Raw genomic sequence first — 21,640 nt, 5'->3', positions numbered from 1 at the left:
AAAAACCCTGAGGAGCTTTATTTTAAAACATGACACTAGGGTGGGAACAAAACTGGGGGCTGCACAATGGCAAGAGAGGAATGAAATATTCTTACCTACTTCCCAACACAACACTGAAGCTTTAAGGACTTTGTTGCCACCGCTGCAGCAAAAGGCAGTGGGACCCACAGACATGGCAGCAGGCACAGGTTGCCCAGTGGGTGATGGCGCAGCAGGGAGTGCAGACAGCAAAAGCAGACCCTCTGGGAGCACATGAGGTATACGTCCAGGGGCATCTAGAAGTATTTGAGAGACACAGGCAATTGAGGTCCTGCAGAAGGTAACCATGGAAAGTGGGTTAGGGGCAAATAAAACTTGGGTTCTTACTAATTTGACTCCATTAGAACCCTCAGGCTGTGGAAGCCTGGGAAAACATGAATTAAATAAAATCCTGAGTTCTGTGTGGGGCAGAAATAAGGAATAATTGAAGTGAAATTAAAGAACAATATGACTTTGTGCAGTGTTCTTCGTATCAAAAGTGGGTAGTTGGATGGAAAAATACATTGAGACCACAGTCCTGTGGTCCATGCAAGTAATGCATGCTCTTATATGTTTTGACTGAATAAAAAGCAAGTTCAAGATGTTACTTGGTGACCTACCATCTCCAAAAAAACTTGTAAAGTAAATTAATTATGGAATTTATAGTTGCAAGCGCATTTTCCCCAGTTCTTCTGGTTTCATGTTTTTTACTCACAAATCTTGTTAACTTCTAATATACTTGTGATGTGGATTCCTTCTTAATGTAGAACACATTTTAATATTCTTGTTTTTGGCAAGATTTTACACAAACATGTTACTTCCAGAAAGTGATTTAGAAAGAAATGTTAATAGAAACACCTTTATAGTATTCATAGGTGTTGAGTCTTTAAAAATACGGGGGATCGGATTTAAAAATTTTTATCATTTCTAAAATTAGCACATTAAAAAACTCTTATCCTGTGTAGTAAATATGCACCATGGAATTGCACAGAAGATAAAAGAGAGATGAATACTAATTTACAATTTTAGTGTTTATTGATTTTTTGAATTACAAAAATAGCATTCTTGTTGTAAAACATGTAGAAAAAGTTGAAACACATTAGTAAAAAAATAAACCACAAACCATAATCCCAACCTGTTAAAGGCAACCAGGTTAATATGGGGGTGTTCCTTTTTTCTATTCTTTTATGTGTATTATATATACATATATAAAACAGGATCATATTGTATAATAGCTTTTATATCCTGATATACTTTCCGCAACTATGTTTTCTTGCCTCTTATTTCTCTAGTAATTTAAACTATAATTACACCTTTTCTATTACTAATAATCTTTATGTTATTTAAAGCCATTTGAAATATTTTTCTCTCTGCTTATCAAGCTTAAGAATATAACTATTAATTATCATACGCGTAAAAAGAGAAGTCTTTCAAGCTTTTACTGTCTTTACTGTCTCTCCCCACCTCACAGTTTTGATTGATGTACTCTGGAATTTAGATGTAAATTATTATTGTTATTTTACATTATTAACTATTCTTTGGAGATTGATTTTTGAAATTTGTTTTCTCTTCTAACCATACTAATCACAGTTTTAAGATGTTGATCTAGGCTTAATTGGTTTCCTTTGCTCCCTATCATCTGCTTTTATCACGTCATCCTCATTCTTGAGGTCTTTCTTTTGATCCCTCCCCAGGTTGGCTGGATTGTATCCCTAAACTGCAAGTACAATATTTTCTGAGCACTGGCTAATGGGAGAATATTGGTCTCTCTTATAAATGAAAGTACATTGTTCTCCCCCCCCCCCCCCCCAGCTTGGAAGCTTGTCTTCATTTACTGCTGCTATTTGGTTCTCTGGAGAAGGTGATGGTTTTCCTTCCCTTGGGGCAGTAGCTCTCAACCTCCGCTGCACATTCAAATCACGGAGAGGGAGATTTTTTAAATGTCAGTGCTGAGGTTCCATCCCAGAATAATTAAATCAGAATGTCTAAGGATGGTGCCCATACACTAGTATTGTTTAAAGGCTCACCCAATGAATGATGGCTGGGGTTGAGAAACACTGCTTAAGACTTAAGTTGTTTTTTTCTTGCCTGGATGCTTGTAGGGTTTTTTCCTTCTCCTTAATTCTTGAAATATTCGACAGGATATGTCTAGGTACCTGTGTCTCTTCATTACTGCCTGGTAAACTTTAATTCTATAAACTCAGTAATTTCCCCCTGTTAGTTCTTTGCATATTGCTTCCCTCCTATCCATTCTGTTTTCTCTTTCTTGGATTCTTAGGACATGTTGATGGTATTTCCTGGATCTCTCTCTCCCTTATATTTCTCTTATTTTCCCTCATCATTTTGTCACTGTTATCAGTTTGTTTCAAAGTCATCAGTACTGGTTCTGGGTCTTTTGGGAGTCATAGACGCCTTTGAGAACTTTATTAAAGTTAGATTCTATTCCCCCTCAAAATGGCCACATCATAAAGTTGCATATCATTTCACAGACCAACTCTTCTGATCTCTGTGATCCCTACATGAAAGCTCATGTCCCCATGATAGACTCCTGGTCTAAATGAAGTTCCATTGCTCACTCTCAAAGAGCAGGGGAGAGAGAGAGGCTCAGAAATCGAGTAGCTGTTCCCACACACATATGAAGTCCACTTGGGAAGGGGGTACTTCCACTGCCCTCGGTTTGGTTTGATGAAACTTATTTAAGTTCCAAGGTTTTCATGGTGTTCAGACAAGATGTCTACCATTATTTTCCAATCACTTGTTCTTGCCCTGCAGGAGTAATCAACTGTATGATAGCTAGCAGAAATCACACGGATTTTCTAGTAAGTACCCCTCTCCCATCTTCTAGGTTTTTACTTAGAAATTTAAAATACAGTGGATGGGTCAAGAAAGGGACCATCACTCTCTTTAACACAAGTGCACAATCCCTGTCTCCCAATCCTGCTAAGTCGCTAAGAGATTAGCTCTCCTGCTCTCACCGTTTTCACTCCATAGATGTTGCTGCTCCATTATGTTTAGGTTTCTAATACAACAGGAGAGAAATCTAAGGAAAGATGATTTGCCTTCCATTCTGGATGAACGACATTTTTCTTCTGCTTGGATTCTCATAAGAATCTTTATTTTACCTTGAAATTAACACTTTCACTAGGATGCATCTAAATATCTTTTCATTTATGATCTTTTTTCCTCATATCTAGGAAACTATGTTGATCTGCAGATTAAATTTTACCTTTAGCTCACAAACATTTTCTTTGTTTGTGGTTTTAAATATTGCTCGTTTTACATTGGTTTAGATCGTTTCTCCAAAACTGCCATTATCCACACAGTGGACCCTCATTGTTAGTGTTCCGTGTCTGTTATCTCTGTAGATGCACATTTGTCTTGTCTGCTTTCCCTCTCTCATTGGCCCTGGAAAAATTCATCAAGTTTGTCGGCTGTATTCATGATACAGTTTTCTACATTGTCAGTTCTGCTCTTCACTGCTTCGAATGAAGTACAAAATCTCACAATTGTGAAGTAATTTCAAGATGCTTTTTCCTTTAGTCATCCAGTTCCCTTTTCATTTCTTTAAAAAAAATTATTTTTAATGTTTATTCATTTGAGAGAGCACACGCGTGAGCGCAAGTGGGGGAGGGGCAGAGACAGAGGGAGACGCAGAATCCAAAGCAGGCTCCAGGCTCTGAGCTGTCAGCGCACAGCCTGATGTGGGGCTCGGATCCGTGAACCATGAGATTATGATGTGAGCTGAAAGTCTGACGCTTAACTGACCGAGCCACCCTGGCGCCCCTCCCAGTTCCCTTTTCATTTCTCTCAACTGATTCCCTCCTGAACTCTGTTCAATTTATCTTGTATCACTCAGTTCTGGGTGTACAAGTATTTTTTTTTTTTTTAATTAAGAGCATATATAGATACATCTAAAAACTTTTGTTCCTGAAGTATCTATGTTTCTCTGATATGATTCTCTTCTATCTTTTGCATGCTATGTTTTCTTTCCTTTATACTACAAATTCTTCTGTGGGTTATGGCAGAGCTGGCTAGTTGTGCCCCAATATCTGTTTTGCCTTTGTCCTTTTTTTTTTTAAGTTTGTTAGTTAGTTTTTGAGAGAGAGAGAGAGAGAGAGCGCACATGAATGAATGGGAGAGGGGCAAAGAGAGAGAGGGAGACAGAAACTCTCAAGCAGGCTCCTTGCTGCCAGCATAGAGCTCCACGTGGGGCTCCAACTCATGAATGGTGAGATCATGACCAAGCTGAAATCAAGAGTCGGATGCTTAACCAGGTGCCCTTGCCTTTGTCCTTAGTAATAGAACTCTGCTTTCTAGCTGGGCACCTGGCCCCTGAAATAAACCTGCTTGTCTCTTGGAGCTAGGCATGCTCATAAAACTAAGTTGCAGCCAGTGGGATATACGTGGAAGCGCTAAGTACAGAGCTTCTGGGCAGTGTCTCTAAATGGAAGGGAGAGTGTCTCTTTGTCATCTTTTCTTGTAACTGGAATGCAGATGTAATGATTGTAGCTAAAGTAGCCCTTTTGGACAGTGAGGTAAAAACCATGTGCCAAGGATGGCAGAACGATAAGATAAAAGGGGCCCACGGGGCGCCTGGGTGGCGCAGTCGGTTGAGCGTCCGACTTCAACCAGGTCACGATCTCACGGTCTGTGAGTTCGAGCCCCGCGTCGGGCTCTGGGCTGATGGCTCAGAGCCTGGAGCCTGTTTCCGATTCTGTGTCTCCCTCTCTCTCTGCCCCTCCCCCGTTCATGCTCTGTCTCTCTCTGTCCCCAAAATAAATAAACGTTGAAAAAAAAAAAATTAAAAAAAAAAAAAAAAAAAAAAAAAAAAAAAAAAAAAGGGGCCCACTGAGCAGCACCAAATAAGGACTGGACTGTCTACCTCTGGACTTTGTTTAGGTGATAGTAAAATAAATACTATCTTCTTTAAGTCAGGATTACTTTGGGTTTTCTGTCACAGCCAAATTTAGTCCTAACTGACATGAGACTTTTCTGTTTACTTATATTTATATAGTGAGAATTCTTTTTTGCTACCTCCTTCAGAAACCAGGTAAGGGGATTGAAAAAAATATGTTTACTCTTTTTTTCCCCACTTTTTAAAAATGTTTATTTCCGGGGGATGGGGGGAGATCAAGCGAACGGGGAGGGGCAGAAAGAGAGGGAGACACAGAATCTGAAGCAGGCTCCAGGCCCTGAGCTGTCAGCCCAGAGCCTGACATGGGGCTTGAATTCATGAACCATGAGATCTCACAAACCGTAAGATCACGACCTGAGCTGAAGTCGAATGCTTAACCGACTGAGCCACCCAGGTGCCCCTGTTTATTCTTTTTCTTAAAAATATTTTTAGACCACTTAAATCTAAAATGGAGTTGTGTGGCTACTTCCTTAGACAAACAACCTGGGGGAGTCAGGGCCATGTGAAATCCTGGAAAGGAAACTTGATCTCTATCATTTCCTCCCCTTTCTAACAGAGGGATAACCTATGTATCATAAATTGCATTAATATACATGTGTAAATATATGTATTTACCATCCAAATCTAGAAATAGCTTATTTCCTACAATCCAGCAGGCTCCCTCCTACCCTTCTCCCGGTCACCATCCTTGCTCTTCTGCCTTCTATAGCTGTGGATTAGGTTTGATGGCTTTGGACTTCATACAGGTGTAATCATTTGGTAGTAACTGTGGCAACCACACAGGTGTATCACTCAGATCACCCTTCAGGAGTAACTCACCACAAAGGGTGCAGTTAGGTGACAGTCTCCAGATGTATGTGTGCCTCAGCTTTTGGCCTGTGGTTCTTCCCTTCCTTCCTTCCTTCCTTCCTTCCTTCCTTCCTTCCTTCCTTCCTTCCTTCCTTCCTTCCTTCCTTCCTTCCTTCCTTCCTTCCTTCCTTCCTCCTTCCTTCCTCCCTTCTTCCTTCTTCTTTTCTTTCTTTCTTTTTTTCTTTCTTTCTTTCTTTCAAGTATAGTTTACACACCATGTTACGTTAGTTTCAGGCGTACAACATAGTGATTCAACAAGTCTATATGTTATGCTGTACTCACCACACTGTAGCTGCCATCTGTCACCATACAATGCCATTCCAATACCATTGACTATATTCCCGAAACTGTGCCTTTGATCCTAGTGATGCTTCAGCCTTTGAGTTAAGGTCATGTACGTCCGGGGTAGCATCAGTCAATGACTGAGCAGGCTGGTATGAAGGCTTGCCATTTGTGGCTAGTGAGAGCCCTCTCTAAGGGTAATTTTTGTGTTGAAGCTTCTCATTGAGCTCGCCAAGATTTTCCTGGAGCTGCACTGAAGGCTGAGGCTCTTTTTATGCAGCTGTATCCTTCTCTTCTAAATGTCAGTCTTGGAACCTCTCCCCTGCCCATTACTATTCCCAGAAAATCTTTTGTACTTCTTTTTTTTTTTTTAGATTTTTTTTAATAGACGTTATTTAAATTTTTTTTTTTAAATACTTATTTATTTATTATTTTTTCATGAAAGAATTTACTTAGATAATATGCAAAGCTCCCACAAAATTCTCCACACAGGGTAGTGATTATGCCTTGTTACTTTACAGTTTTTTAATATTTATTTATTTATTTATAATTTTATTTTTTTAATTTACATCCAAATTAGTTAGCATATAGTGTAACATGATTTCAGGAGTAGATTCCTTAATGCCCCTTACCCATTTAGCCCATCCCCCTCCCACACCCCCTCCAGTAACCCTCTGTTTGTTCTCCATATTTATGAATCTCTTATGTTTTGTCTCCTCCTCCATTTTTATATTATTTTTATTTCCTTCCCTTATGTTCGTCTGTTTTATCTCTTAAAGTCCTCATATGAGTGAAGCCATATGATATTCGTCTTTCTCTGACAAATATCAGTAACTTCACTTAGCATAATACCCTCCAGTTCCAGCCATCTAGTTGCAAATGGCAAGATTTCATTCTTTTTGATTGCCTAGTCATACTCCATTGCATATATATCCCACATCTTCTTCATCCATTCATCCATCGATGGACATTTGGGCTCTTTCCATACTTTGGCTATTGTTGATGGTGCTGCTATAAACATTGGGCTGCATGTGCCCCTTTGAAACAGCACACCTGTATCCCCTGGATAAATACCTAGTAGTGCAATTGCTGGGTCCTAGGGTAGTTCTATTTTTAATTTTTTGAGGAACCTCCATACTGTTTTCCAGAGTGGCTGCACCAGTTTGCATTCCCAATCTTTTGTACTTCTAACTCAGTCTTGGCGTCTGCTTCTCGGAGGACACAACTGCCATCTTACTTTTTTGAGTCTCGCTTATTTTGCTCAATGTTATGTTGGGACCCATCCATGTTTTCGCATAGGAGTAGTTTGTTCTTCTTTCATATGGATATGGATAGTCTAAAATCCATATACTTGTTCTCCTATAGATGTTTGGCTTCATAAATAAAGTTGCTATGACCATCCTAGCACATGTATTTTGGTAGATACAAGCATTCATTTCTGTACGGTAAGTACCTAAAAGTGGAGTTCTGGGCCATAGGGTATACATATGTTTAGTTTTAGTGGACACTGTCAAACACCTTCCTAAAGCAACTTTTTAATCGCTACACATCTACCAACAATTTATGAGCATTCCAATTGCTGCACATCTTTGCCAACACTTGATATCGTTGGCAATTTTCTTTCCTGTTACTAATAATGTTCACACTTACTGGTCATTTTCTAAGCTGACCGTTAAAGCATTTTACCCATTTTTAGTTTGTTTTCCTATTTTATTCTTATTGATTGGTGGAAATTCTTTATATGGTGTGGATATGAGTCCTTTGTCAGGTATATCTATTGCTAATATCTCCTCCCAGTCTGTGGCTTGCCTTATTACTCTCTTAATATTGTCTTTTGACAAATATACATTCTTTGTTTAAATGAAGTTCAATTTTTCCATCTTTTATTTTCTGGGTAGTGCTTTTGGTGTTCTATTTAAGGAGTTTTGTCCAGGGATCATGAAGACATTATGCTCTCCTCTAGAAACTTCATTGATGTACTTTTCACATTTACATCTATAGTCCATCTCAAATTAATTCTTACGTGTTGTGTGAGAGTGAAGTCAAAATTGAAAAAAAATATATGGTTATCGAAATTTCAACTTACAAAGTTTCTTTGTATTTGGCATAAGGGCTGTGCTATTTGACAGATTTTGTGGTAGGCTTCCTATCTAGGGCTTCCAGAGGTACCTTCAAGCTTACTGTGGGTGTGTGATACACCCAGGCCAAGGATTCCAGCCCAGCGCCCACTGCATCGTCAAGGAATACTGCTGCTAGTGACAGCCTGAGGCTTCGGGGAGCTACTTAGGCCTCGCCTTCATGCCCAGCTCTGCAGACACAGGGAAGGTCTCCAAAGCTTGGGGAAACCATCCAATAATACAACTATGGCCACTGTTCACAAGCTTTCTGTTCCCAACTTCTACTGTTGTGTTAACCCTCAAACTCACACAGTTTTCAAGACTGAAAAGGATCACTGATGTCGTCCGCTTCCAAGGCCTCACCCCTCCAGGGGATGTTTCTCCTTTGGTGTCTGGCAAATTTGGCCTTGGATGTCTTTTTTAAATATGGTCCCAACTGCACAGGATTTAGAAGAAATTCTTTTGAAGTTTCTGGCATTTGTATGGTTTCCTTCCCTAGCTTCCAGTACTGATTTAGGGTTTTGCATATTTTTAAGTTTTCTAGGTCATTTTGGATGGGATTGGGAGGCAGGTGGTTCAAATATGTGCCCTCCGTCTCCCATATTTCCCCTGAAATATAGTAAGATATTTTTTACTTTTAGTCTTGTGTGGATTGTGGAAAAAACTCTTTATTAGTTCTGGGAGAAAATGTATTTATTATTAATAGTAAACTATTAATATTGGCAATTAGAATTTAATATTCATTCATTTACACATTTGTTTATTATATGTTTCACTTCAGGCTTTTTTTTCTAGGCACTTTTTGAAAAGTAATTGAGATCTTGCTGTATATCAAATTTATATATAAGTATTTTTAATTTTTTTTAATGTTATTTATTTTTGAGAGAGAGACAGAGTGTGATCAGGGGAGGGGCAGAGAGAGGGAGACACAGAATCCAAAGTGGGCTCCGGGCTCTGAGCTGTCAGCACAGAGCCTGACGTGGGGCTTAAACCCACGAAGCATGAGATCGTGACCTGAACCGAAGCTGGACACCTAACCGACTGAGCCACCCAGATGCCCCTCAACTTTATATATTATTTGTAAAACTTTTTATTGTACTGTGAGCATGTCTCCATGTTAATTATCAGTAACATGGAGAAAGGAGAAATGCTCACAGTACAATATATATTCTTTATATATGTATTATAATCCAATTTTGAAACACCTTGTAAATGTGAACATATATCTGTATTTGTTCATACAGATAAAGGAAAAATTATGGAAATATATACACTAGACTAAACAGTTAAGAGTGAGGATGGTATAGTAGGAGAGGGAGGCTATTTGTTTTACTTCATAAATTTCTATATTTTTAAATTGTTCCCAAAAAAAGGTTTTTTTAAATAAAAATGTTCTTTGTTTCTTTAATTTCTTAATTCAGTGAATGCATCACATTTTATTATCCATTCCATTATGTTGCTATTTAGGTAGTTTCTATTTTTCTTATAGTATAAATGTCTCTGTTGTTAAAGCTTCACACACACATGCGCACACACACACACACACACACACACACACACACACAATTCCTTAGGATTTATTTCTGCAAATAGAATTACTCCTTAAGAACATTGACAAGCCAAACACTCATTTTCCAAAATTATTTTTTCATTTTCTATTTTACCTTTAGACTGTAACCCATTTGCTTCGGTTATAATTAGGTTTGGCAGTTTATGATAGAAAGTAAAAACTAACAGTGGCAAAAAACAAACAAGCAAATAAATAAAGTCACGGTAACAGCCACTTCGAAAAAATAAAGATATCAAAAATTTAAAACAAAACAAAACTAAGTGGCTGAAATGCTTAAGGTTGACAAAGCTTCATATGTAAGATTCCCCAAAGCCCTTGTATTTTGTTAAGTCCAGAGGAAACAGAATGATACGGTGCTTCATGAAATCATTAGGCACCCAGCTGTGTACGTGCCACTGTGGCTGCCGTCCTTAGGGTCACAGTATGATTGCTGGAGGAGCTCTAGCTGTTACATCCCCATCTGGCAGCAGGAAAGAGGAAGAAAGCTGTCAAAAAAATACTTACTGAGTTTACTTTCCTAAAGTGTTGGTGGACTTCCAGAAGTCATTTCATATGGCTTTATTTTATAATGTAAATGTGAATGTAACATCACGTACAAAGTAATGTCATGTAAATATAATAGTATAACAAATAAATAAATAAATAAATAAATAAATAAATAAATCTCTCTACATATCTACATCTAGCTACAAGGGAGGCTGGGAAATATATCCTCCTATTAGAGCACACTGCTGTCTCAAAATCAAATCAGGATTCTGTCACTGGGTGAAAAGGGGTGGTAAACATTGTATAGGAAACTGGCAAGCTCTGCCACAGCACGGCATCTACCATTCTGCTCTGACCATAATTGAATGTTTTCTGGTTTAAATTGGACTTTTTCTGTGGTTATTAGTGAGGTTTTGTATTTATATACATACATATATGTCGCATGTGGGGTTCTCCAGAACGCACATCCCAAGATGGAGATTTGTGATCAGGAAAGTTCTTGGGGTCAATACCTGTGGGGGAGACGAACAAAGCAGGACTCAACAGAGGGAGAAGCTGGGCTGAGGGGCAATTTCACAATTGTCTCAGATAAACCATGGGGAATTTTGAAGCTGGGATGTCTTTTCAGAATTGTTCCAAGTTAGGGCAAGGGAACAGGTTTTCATACCTGCACTGACCAACCATTGGATGAAGGGTGACTAAGGGGAGCATGGGTGAGGCAGATTTCTTTAGCCAAAGCAATTCCCAAAGCTGGAGGAGTAAGTAAGTCCCTCAGTCCAGAAGGATAATTAGGGTGGGGCAATTTCATTTCCTCTTTTGTAATTTACTGTTCACTTCCTTCATTTATTATCATAACATTAAACTTAAAAAAGCACCATCTAAAACATCAATGTTCCTTTTATTTAAATAATTCCTGTTTTGACCTGCCCATCAAGATTAGACACTCAAGAACCTTCTACCCAAATTTGACACGTTAACATGAATGTATCATTTGTTTCAAATTTCTCTTCTTCTCATTTTATTTTTGAAAATAATTTTTAATGTTTATTTTTTGTTTATTTATTTATTTTGAGAGGGAGAGAACGAGCGGGAAAGGGGCCCCGAGAGAGGGAGACAGCATCCTAAGCAAGCTCTGAGCTGTCAGTGCAGAGCCCAATACAGGGCTCAAACCCATGAACCACGAGATGGTGATCTGAACTGAAATCAAGAGTCAGATGCTTAACCGACTGAGCCACCCAGGCACCCCTCTTCCTCTCATTTTTATTTTATTTTTTATTTTTTTTATTTAAAAAAAATTTTTTTTTCAACGTTTATTTATTTTTGGGACAGAGAGAGACAGAGCATGAACGGGGGAGGGGCAGAGAGAGAGGGAGACACAGAATCGGAAACAGGCTCCAGGCTCTGAGCCATCAGCCCAGAGCCTGACGCGGGGCTCGAACTCATGGACCGCGAGATCGTGACCTGGCTGAAGTCGGACGCTTAACCGACTGCGCCACCCAGGCGCCCCTCTTCCTCTCATTTTTAAAAAGCAAGCAAATATTATCTATACAACTAAAGTTCTATCTCTAATTCTTTTCCACTCTCTCTCTAGAAATAACTATTACCCTGTTTGTATCCCTCCTGTGTATGTTTTTATACTTTTAGTACAGATATGGAACAGATAAATTTAGTGCAGATAAACTTATACAACTGAATATATTATTAACATTTCAATAAACAAATAATTTAATATCTATTAATTAGGGTTCAAAATAAATAGGAATAGTATTTCTAAATATTATGTATACATGTTCTTGCAATTTATAACAAAAAGGAATTTCTTCATGAAGCTACAACTGTTGATTCAATTCTCATTGTTACCCAGGTCCCTGCCTCCTTGTTAGAAAAGATGGAAAATCCTCTCTTGGCAGAAGCACCAGAGAGAGTGTAAGAAATTACTTTAGAGGTCAATGAACAAATCATATTCAATCTCTTCCACAGTGATTCTTCTCTTCAATCTCAGACCAAGAGGAGTTGTGGTAGTGGTAACCTGGGGAGCATGAATCATTCTATGTTTGTTTAAAAGCAAGAAAAGGCTTCACCATTAAAGTCATTTGTAAACAAGAAGTTTCCTACAAAGAAAATCTCAGGCCCAGATGGCTTAATTGGTGATTTTTACCAAAGGTTTAGAGAATTGACCCAAATCCTTCACAAACTCTTTCAAAAAATGGAAGAGGAAGGAAGATTTTCCAACTCATTCCATGAGATCAATATTGCCCTGAAACTGAACCTAGACAAAGATATCACAAGGAAAGAAAACAAAATACCAATATCCTTTATGAATATAGATCTAAAAATCTCCAACAAAATACTAACAAACCCAATCCAGCAGCATATTAAAGGGATTACACACCACAACCAAGTCAGTTTTATACCAGGAATGCAAGGTTAGCTCAACGTGTGAAAATCAATTAAAATAATACATCACATAAATAAAATAAAGGATAAAAACTACACGATCATCACAATAGATGGAGAAGCATTTGAAGATAACCCAACACATTTCATGTTAAAAAGATTCAACAAACTAGAAATGAACAGGAACTTCCTCAACCAGATAAAAGGTATCTACAAAATACCCACGGCTAACGTACAAGATAGTGAAAGACGAAAAGCTTTCTTCCTATGATCAGAAACAAGATAAGGATGTCTGCTATTACCCCTTCTATTTAACATTGTACTTGAGGTTATGGCCCAGGAAATTAAGCAATAAAATAGAAAAGAAAATACATCCAGAGTGGAAAGAAAGAAGTAAAGCTATCTCTATTTGCAGATGACATGACCTTGTCAGAACCTATGAATTCAAAGTGACTGTCAGGGTTGTTTTTTTATGTTTGTTTGTTTTTTTTTTTTTCATTTATTTTTTGTTTTAATGTAGTTAAGAATAAAGATCAGAGGTAAATAGTTCTTCTGTTTGAGCAGGACTTGTGATGGCAGTGTCTTTGTCACCTGTAAACCTTTAGGACACAGCCTGGAAGTTGGAGATTGAAGAAAGGAAACAAATAATGGCACCGGGGAATAATGTAAAGGTCTATTTTCAGAGTTTATTTCAGGATAAGTCTTTGCAGTTTATCAGAACACGTAGGAAGTTTTCTCCAGTTAATATGATTTAGACAATATGATCTCTAAGAATTATTATTTATCTTTCAGATGTGTGTGGGTGTGTATTTCACCCATAGGGCACACACAGTCAAGATCAGGAGATCACAAAGAGAATGAGAAATCACGTCTCCTCTTGACCCTGGCAGAGGGAATCCAGAAAATATTGGGAAATGAATTGGCAAAGGCCATCCTGGATTACTGTTGTTCTAGATGACAACTTTATAATGGTTATTCTAGATGAAATTGCGCAGATTTTGAGAATTAGACTTCTGCTGATTAGGGTGTCTTATGGGTTGTTTTGGTTGTCGAGCCAGATTGCAGGTCAGGGCACACCATTGTGGCCAGGAAGTTGGGGTTTCTATGAATGAATGGAAATTCTCATGCTAAGAATTGAAATGTGACCTTTACTAAGAGAGGGAGGAAGTAGAGAGGTGATCCTGAGACAAAAAGTCAGACCTGGAACTGAGGTACGCCAACGAGTAGAACTCTATGAGATGTTTCCTTTAGTTGAACTCTGGAAACAGTTATATATAACATTCATGGCTTTATCTTAGTTTTTACCTTTGAGTAAGTAATAAACACACCCAATACAAAATTTAAAAACTATACAAAAGGTATACAGGGGAAGGAAAGCTTCCCCTCTCCCCTCACCACAGACAACTCAAAACCTTGATCAAACTGATCAAACTCAAACCTTGAATAGAGCAGCCTTGTTTAATGGTGCTCTGAGGACCTGAGGGTTGAGACAATGAAGAGAAGTGTAGTCTTGCAGTCCATCCCCTCCCCTGTAGCCCCCTTGGCAGTGACAGCATGATTTGGGGTAGGATGGGAGGGAGAGAGCTGTCCAGGAGTTTGGGACGGTGCTAAGCGGCAGGGTTGGCTGAAGAGCATGATGAGGCTTGAAGGAGTCATTGTAAGCATAGTGAAGACGTAGGTTGTTGGCATGCACTGACACTAATCCCATGTGAGGCTCAAACCCTCTGTCTCCACATGTACAACTCAAAAGCGACCCTTGAAGGAAAGGGGTGGTGGGGTGGGTGGTGGGTGGGTAGGAAGCCTCCTTTCTGCTCGTACAAGAATGGAGGTGAGCCAATCGGCAAACAGCCTACATGTGGATCAAGTCGGGAACCAACATGCTCCCCACAAACACAAATGCGCACACACAATGAGCCTTTTTGAGAGGACAAGGCTACAAAATTGCTTTTTTCCCCTACAACCTCTGCCTTTTGTTGCATCTCTCTGCTCTTCCATCTGCCTTTCACCTCCTTCTCTCTGCTTTTGCTCCCCACCCCATCCCCTTATTGGACCAATACATGTACTTTCTTTATTACAATTTCGTTTATCTTTACCCCAAGAGGAATGTAACTTTGATAGAAAAGAGAGTTCTCATTTGATTCTCTAATGATATAATTTTGTGTCTATTTAAGGCAAGTCTTTAACCTTTCTGAACCGTAATCCCCACATCTGTAAAACTGATGACTACTTACACATTTCCCAGGCTTGCTGAGTAAAGCAATTATAAAACACTCAGCAATGTAAAAAAATAATGTAGAAATTAAGAAATCTGCCAATTCCTGCTTTGAGCATTTTGGGTGGTGCAGACTGGAAGCTCCCAGGCAATCTCTTAATGTAAGACAACTGGCCCTGGAGAAGACACATTATTGGAGATTCTGCTGGCTTCGCCAGAGGGGCGGAAGTCTCCAGAAGAGGAGAAAATGGGAGACTAAGATCTGTGGTTTTGCGGATCAAGCCCCTGGGAAGACAGGGCTGCCTCGGGGTGACTGCTGATGGCAGTGGTACTATCTAAAAAACTGAGATTTGAGCTAGCCTCAACGTGGGGAAGAACTGTCTGGGACTTTGTGCTGAGACAAGAGCTTCATTGGGATCAAATGACTGACAATAACCTTAGAGCACATTTCCTCTATGAAGAATAACCATATAAGCTTAAATCCCTGTAACCGTGTAAGCCGCGTAACCATATAAGGCTAAAGCAAATGAGACAAGGTTGAAATCAGATCTGTACACTGTATGTCACAATTTTGTGTGTAGGTGGTTTTATTATTTTTCTTAGAGTCCACATTTTCAACAATTAAAATCGTTATGTAATTAGAAAAAAAATGAATGAGAAATTATTTTATGATGGAAGCAGTCTAATAGCCCTAAATATAGAAATGGTAATGTAATTATGGAACTTTAGAAATTGTTAAAAAAAACCCAAAAAACAAAATAAAGGGTATAAAAGTCAATATGAGAACATGTCTATGATATAATAAATGTAACAAAAAACCAGGTATATGTATATACAGTATGGTTAAAGCTATGTAATATATTTATATATAAACACTAGAAGAAAGAATATACAAAATACTAATATGTTTTCTGAAGGTTTTTAAAATCTGTGAGCAATTCTAAAACTTTTTTTTCTAATATTAACCCTTCTTAAAAGGTTGTTTATCACTTCAAAACTTAAAATATAGTAAAAATGATACAACTACTTTTTTCAGAATTCTTGGGGACTGGGGCAGCTGTAAAGAAAACAATAAATCCAGAGTTCAAATGGTTGGTCGGGAATGCTGTGCCTCTGGTGTGGCGGGAATTAGAGATGGCCTCTACCGAGAGGAAGAAATTTGAGGCCAAGGATGGAAGGTACATGGGGTCCCTGCTTCTGTCCTGGGGCCCATGGAATAAGATGGGCTGTGTGATCTGGGAGAGGGGGCTGGATCTCATGAATTTGGGGGATTCATGTTGTTCTCCGAATGTATTTATTTTTTGTAATACTCAAGCCTTCAAAAAAAATTGTGTTCAAATTTGCTGGCCTCATTGCTGCTTGTAGAGCAAAAAGGGGAGATCCCTGTGACCAGGCTTAGGGAGAGCTGTGCTCCACCAACTACAAAGGGGTTGCTGAAAGGAGGAGATGAATCTCACAGAAATGGAGGCAGGAGCTCTTGACTCAGCTTTTCCTCTCCTAGTTGGGCAGTGTGAAGAGGAGATCCGGAAGCTTCGGTGCTTTATTTTTGCTCTGGTTGCAGGCATTTCCCATTAGTGGTCAGGCAGCTTGGAGCAGTGGGAGAGGAGGAGGCCTATAGCCCCAGGATAGCAGGTCGGTAGCTGTGGTCTGAAGCTGCTCTCTGTGCCGTCGCTAAGTGGCCAGCATTCCCCAGCAGTCTTTAGTTCTGTCCAGTTTCAAAATGACACCCAAGCTGCTCAACCTCCTCATAAAAGCCCAGCCACTTCAAGAGGAGGCTGAAGGTTTGACAGCTCAGTATCCTTCTCAGTGATGATTTTTTTCACCCATTGTTCACTAACTTGCTACCTCCTAAATAGCTCTTTCCTCCAGACCTGCTTTTCCATTCCTGCTACCACTCCTTGAACTGTTTCATGATTTTATGTCAACATCATTGCAATAACCTGGGAGCTGATTTCCCTATCTCTGATCTTAGGAGCCCTACCCCTAAATTACCAGAGTGCTGTTTTTAAATAGATTTGACCATGTGGCTCTTCATTGATTGCAGGGTCTCAGTCTGAGATTTAAGACCATCTACAATTTTTCCCCTTCCACATTTCCCACTCCATCTTTTACCAGTGGCCATATGTTCTAGCTACATAACATTACTTAAAGAGCCTTCTCTTCTTAATCTTTTTTTCCATTTCTCTCTCTCTTCTTTCTCTCCCTTTTGTCTTCATTTCTTAAAACAATAAGAACAACAACAAAACCCACAAGCATGGGCAATAAAAATGAGGGAGAATGAAAATTCACAATCTAACAACTCCAACACATAATTACTTAGGTATCATTTGGTAATAATTTATTATTTCTTTATGTGCATTCTAATTCTAGATTATAGACCTTTTTATTATTCTCCCTTTGAAGACAAAAACACATTTTCAGAGAAATCATGGTGGTTCTCATTTTTTTTTAAATGTTAATTCACAAATCACTTACGGTTTTAATCACAGGTTAGAAGGTATGGAATTTAGTCCCTAAATGCAGAAAAGCAAGATACTTAACTTTCTTTACTTTGCTCTGACTTGGTGTATTAATTTCTGTTTCCACCCCCATTCTTCTGGGTGTGGCAGACACGTAATTTCAGTTGATTTGCTATACCTCTCCCTTCTGTCTCCTTGGTCAGATCTATGTTCTTAGGGAGCTTGCACTGGATCGTCAATTTCATCTAGCCGCATCAGCATCTTCTGAGATGTCCATCACCGTGATTGTTCCTTGCGCGTTGTTTATCGCCAGCCATTGAAGAAGCCACTGGGGAGACTCCCATAACCCCATGTGGTCTCATCGGATTTCAGGACTCCTTCCGTTCCACTTTTGGGTGTGGGGAGATCATTGTTTGACTCTCACACAACGGCCCTGCTGGGGAACTGCACAGGGAAGGCTTTCAACCATTAAACGTGCTGCCATCTCTTCTCTGGGGCCTTACCTCCTCTTTGGAGAAGAGCCTCTAGGGTAAAGTCCAGGCCCCTGTCACTGTGACCTTCTGCTCTCTATGCTCCTCTTCCAATTCTCCTTTCCTAATCTTTTTCTAGCCTGGGTCTTTTCTGTTCTTCTAAGGGACTCCATTCAGAAATCTGAAGAGTCCCTTTCTCTGCTTAATGCTACCTTGACCTTTTCCTGAGATGACAAAGGTCTAATCCAGTGCTTGAGTAGAGGGAGGAGTCAAAGGCAGAAAAGGAAATACTGGGGAAAAGCAATATTTCAAAAATATTCTTCTTCCACAATAGCATAGATAAAATTTTGTTTTCTGCTTTTTAAATTGACCATAAGCATGCCTAGTCTTTAAAATTGTAATTCCCACTACTTGTCTAATAATATGTTGCTTAAATTCCACGTGGGTGTGGGATTTGTTGTGTTCTTTTGGTTGTGAGAAACACTCGAAGCTAGCTCTAATGGGGCTGACTTCATAGAAAGGGCAATGGGAGAGAGGCTCTGTATCGAAGACAATTTTAGGATCTTTAGCATCTTCTCACTGCTGCTAGCAATCAGGCTTTAGAGATAGTACATCAGTTAGACACATTTTGTTTGGGTTTCTATCCCTGTTTATATTGAACAAAGAGGTTCTAACGTAATGGGCTTCCCTAGCTCCGGATGCTTTTTGAAAGATCAAGTATGTACCTTATGTCCTAATGTAGTTCCCAACTGCACAGATAGCATCAAATAAAAGCATTTTGGATTCACAGAGAGCTGAAGAAAATAAGTAAGAAGACTCAGTTTGTTATGTAAAAATTTTAGTTTGCTGGCCATGATGCAAAATCCAGTACACTTTGAATCCAATTGTTGAAGTTCAAATTTCCATGGTACTTGATTGTGTTTGCATGAAAGGTGACATAATGATATGTCATATAATGGTACATATAAAATGACCTCAGATGTGGCAAACATGTTGGGAAGGGGGTGAGGAGATCAAGGAAATTATTCTGAAGTAGGGTTTGCATAGCAAACACAGATTCTTCTGTCTTTAGATTCTGTATTTGGGCTGGTGGACATTGGTATGTGGAAAAGGACTAAAGTCTCCCCCACTCTCCCATGCTCTCACCCCACCCTTGCCACCAAGGGCACAACTACTGGTGTTAGATATAGGCTTAGAGTATCTGACAGATCTTACTTACTTACTTACTTACAGATCTTGAGCAATATACGTAAGTTCTCTAAATGTTAATTTTTTCATTTGAAATGTTGATAACCATACCTAACTATTAGGGTTGTTGTAAGGAATAAAGAAAATGTGAAGTCCCTGGCTCATATCATAGTAGGCATTCAGTAGAGGCTAGCTATTATTAGTATTATTATTGCCTGTGAAAGGGTCTGTGAGCATAAATGGGATGATTATGAAGAAAAGATGAGGTTAAAAAGAAACGAACACCAAGAACAAATCATTCAGCCTGTGATGACTGCCCTTTGGGGAGTTTTAACAGCTGATCATTGCTTGATTTCATGATATTTATTACCCTTCCCAAGGCCCCACAAAGGATTGTATGTCATGTTTATTAGTTTAAATGATTTTAGCCCCTTGAGACTTTAGATTTTGTAACACCCTTTGTGGTACTGAAGGTTCTCAGGGGAGTTACCAAATCAAGACTGAAATTTCCTTTAAAATGTTAACAAAAAAAGCAAATCAATAAAGTGTCTTCTTCTTCCTAGCATAAAATAACATCTAATAAATGGCTGGATTCATATCTTAGCTGACAACAGAATGTTATTTAATCTCTTGCCTCTTTCTTCTATCTCACTTCTCCACACCCCCCAAATAAGCACGAGAAATGAAAAGCTGCAATTTCACCTCCAAGCAATGGTCTGGGCATATAGATAGGACATTCCAAAAGGCGGAACAGAGCATGTGCTAGAAATAAGAAAAGAAGGAAAACCAGAGGGTGAAGACCAGCAACCATGGCCTTCGAGAGTAATTCTAAGACAAGAGACAGAAAGGAAACCCGGAAGTGGGTGTGGGGAGTGGTGGGGTGTGGTCAAGGGCATCAGTTCGCACTCTGAATACCCCTAGGGCAGGTGACTTCATTCAGTCTCCTTCTCAAAGCTTCTTCTCTTGAATTATCTCTCCAAAAGGATAAATGTCACCTGAAGTCATAAATTCTGTATAAATGTTGATGCTCTTACCTGAGAGTATTCCAGCTTCCCCTGGAAACCAGGATTTCTCAGGAAATCTGAGTGGCCAGCCAACTTCTGCTGTTAACGGTATGGGAGAGCTCCAGGAAATGATCTCTTTTAACCTCAGTGCCTTCATTTGCATTATTTTGTTTAACAAACTTTTGTGTAGCACCTACCAGGTGTCAGGTATTGTGATTCACCCTGATAATAAAACAGAACAAGAAAGACATGGTCTTTGACTTTAAGATGCTTATCAGATAGTACAAGTAGACCAAAAACAAATAAACAACTAAATGAAATAATTACAAATGATAGTGGGTCCATCTGAGAGGTAAAGGAAGAGCATAGGTCAAAGCAGCATGATGGGCGGAGACCCTGAGACTGACAAGGTAGGTGAGCATGAGGACCACCAGCAGAGGGAGTGCGGGGTGGGCGCGGTGGGGGTGGGAGTGGGGTGAAGTTGGAGAGGCTGTCCTGTGGGACTAGGCTGCAGAGACGGGCAGGGATGGGGACCAGGCCATGGGTTTCACATGAAGAGAAGTGAGAAGAAACCCATGGAGGATTTTAAGCAGAGATGAGATGATCCATGTGTGGTTTATGAATATTTCAACATTTCTGTCTGTTTGAAAATTCTACTATTCTGTCTACCCCCTCTTAGTTCTTTGGCCCAAGTAGTCCTTTTAATAGAAGAGAAAATTCTCTAAAGAGTAGTCCTTGGGTTAGAAAATCCCTTTGTAGGTACCTGCTGACCTCTCCTGCCATCTCTCTCCCATTTGCCTGGAACATTTACCCCTCTACCATTGTAACAAATCCCACCTTTGAACTTTCTTGGCATTTCCCTACAAATCCAGTGTCAAGGTATATGACCCGTATCTTTTTTTTTTTTTTTTTTTTTTAATTTTTTTTTTTCAACGTTTATTTATTTTTGGGACAGAGAGAGACAGAGCATGAACGGGGGAGGGGCAGAGAGAGAGGGAGACACAGAATCGGAAACAGGCTCCAGGCTCCGAGCCATCAGCCCAGAGCCTGACGCGGGGCTCGAACTCCCGGACCGCGAGATCGTGACCTGGCTGAAGTCGGACGCTTAACCGACTGCGCCACCCAGGCGCCCCTATGACCCGTATCTTATTGACTTTTGAGGAACTATGTTCAACTTGTCTTCAATTCTCTGTGAACCTAGAGTGTCACCTGACTGAAGCCTCTAGCCTTAGCATTGGTAAACCACAGTGATTCTTCTCCACGAAATCATTTACTTTCCCATACCATTTGCTTGAGAACTGTGTGATAAGCTCGTCAAGAAAAAGAGAAGGGATCTAACAAACATTTGGGTTGTGTCCTGTGTCTCCCACAAAGATAAAGTTGTTCTCTCCAAATTATGGCCTCCAAAGACATCCTAAACCCTTTAGGCTTAAGTGTTTTAGGATATCCAGTGAGAGCTTAGCAAATACCACATGGCGGGGAACCATAACCACAATGTCTGCTTTTAAGCAATTTAACTCATGGGATGTGAGCAAAGAACTGGTCTTTCAAGACTCCATTTCTCACAGAAGCACATGTAATTTCTTCACCATGCCTTAATTTAGTCTGGCAGCCAGTCTATTGGCAGGTATTGTGCAGCTTTTGTGTTTTACAGCCCCACATGAGAAATGGGG

At 39.5% G+C, this 21,640-nt stretch overlaps 1 long non-coding RNA gene across 1 annotated transcript; it reads right to left on the bottom strand.

Moving 5' to 3' along the window:
* Positions 1 to 114: 114 nt before the first annotated feature.
* LOC147577297 (uncharacterized) lies at positions 115 to 20,184 on the bottom strand. Its single transcript, XR_015255795.1, has 3 exons — positions 19,998 to 20,184; positions 10,669 to 10,749; positions 115 to 275 (listed from the first exon to the last, which is right to left on the bottom strand). It is a non-coding gene; the product is annotated as an uncharacterized LOC147577297 (long non-coding RNA).
* Between the last annotated feature and the right edge of the window lie 1,456 nt (positions 20,185 to 21,640).

This window comes from Puma concolor, chromosome C2, assembly GCF_028749965.1.
Source record: "Puma concolor isolate L17-30 chromosome C2, mPumCon1.1.hap2, whole genome shotgun sequence".
Lineage (NCBI taxonomy): Eukaryota > Metazoa > Chordata > Mammalia > Carnivora > Felidae > Puma > Puma concolor.
The sequence above is the reverse complement of the archived record's forward strand: the minus strand, read 5'-3'. Positions and strand labels throughout refer to the sequence as shown.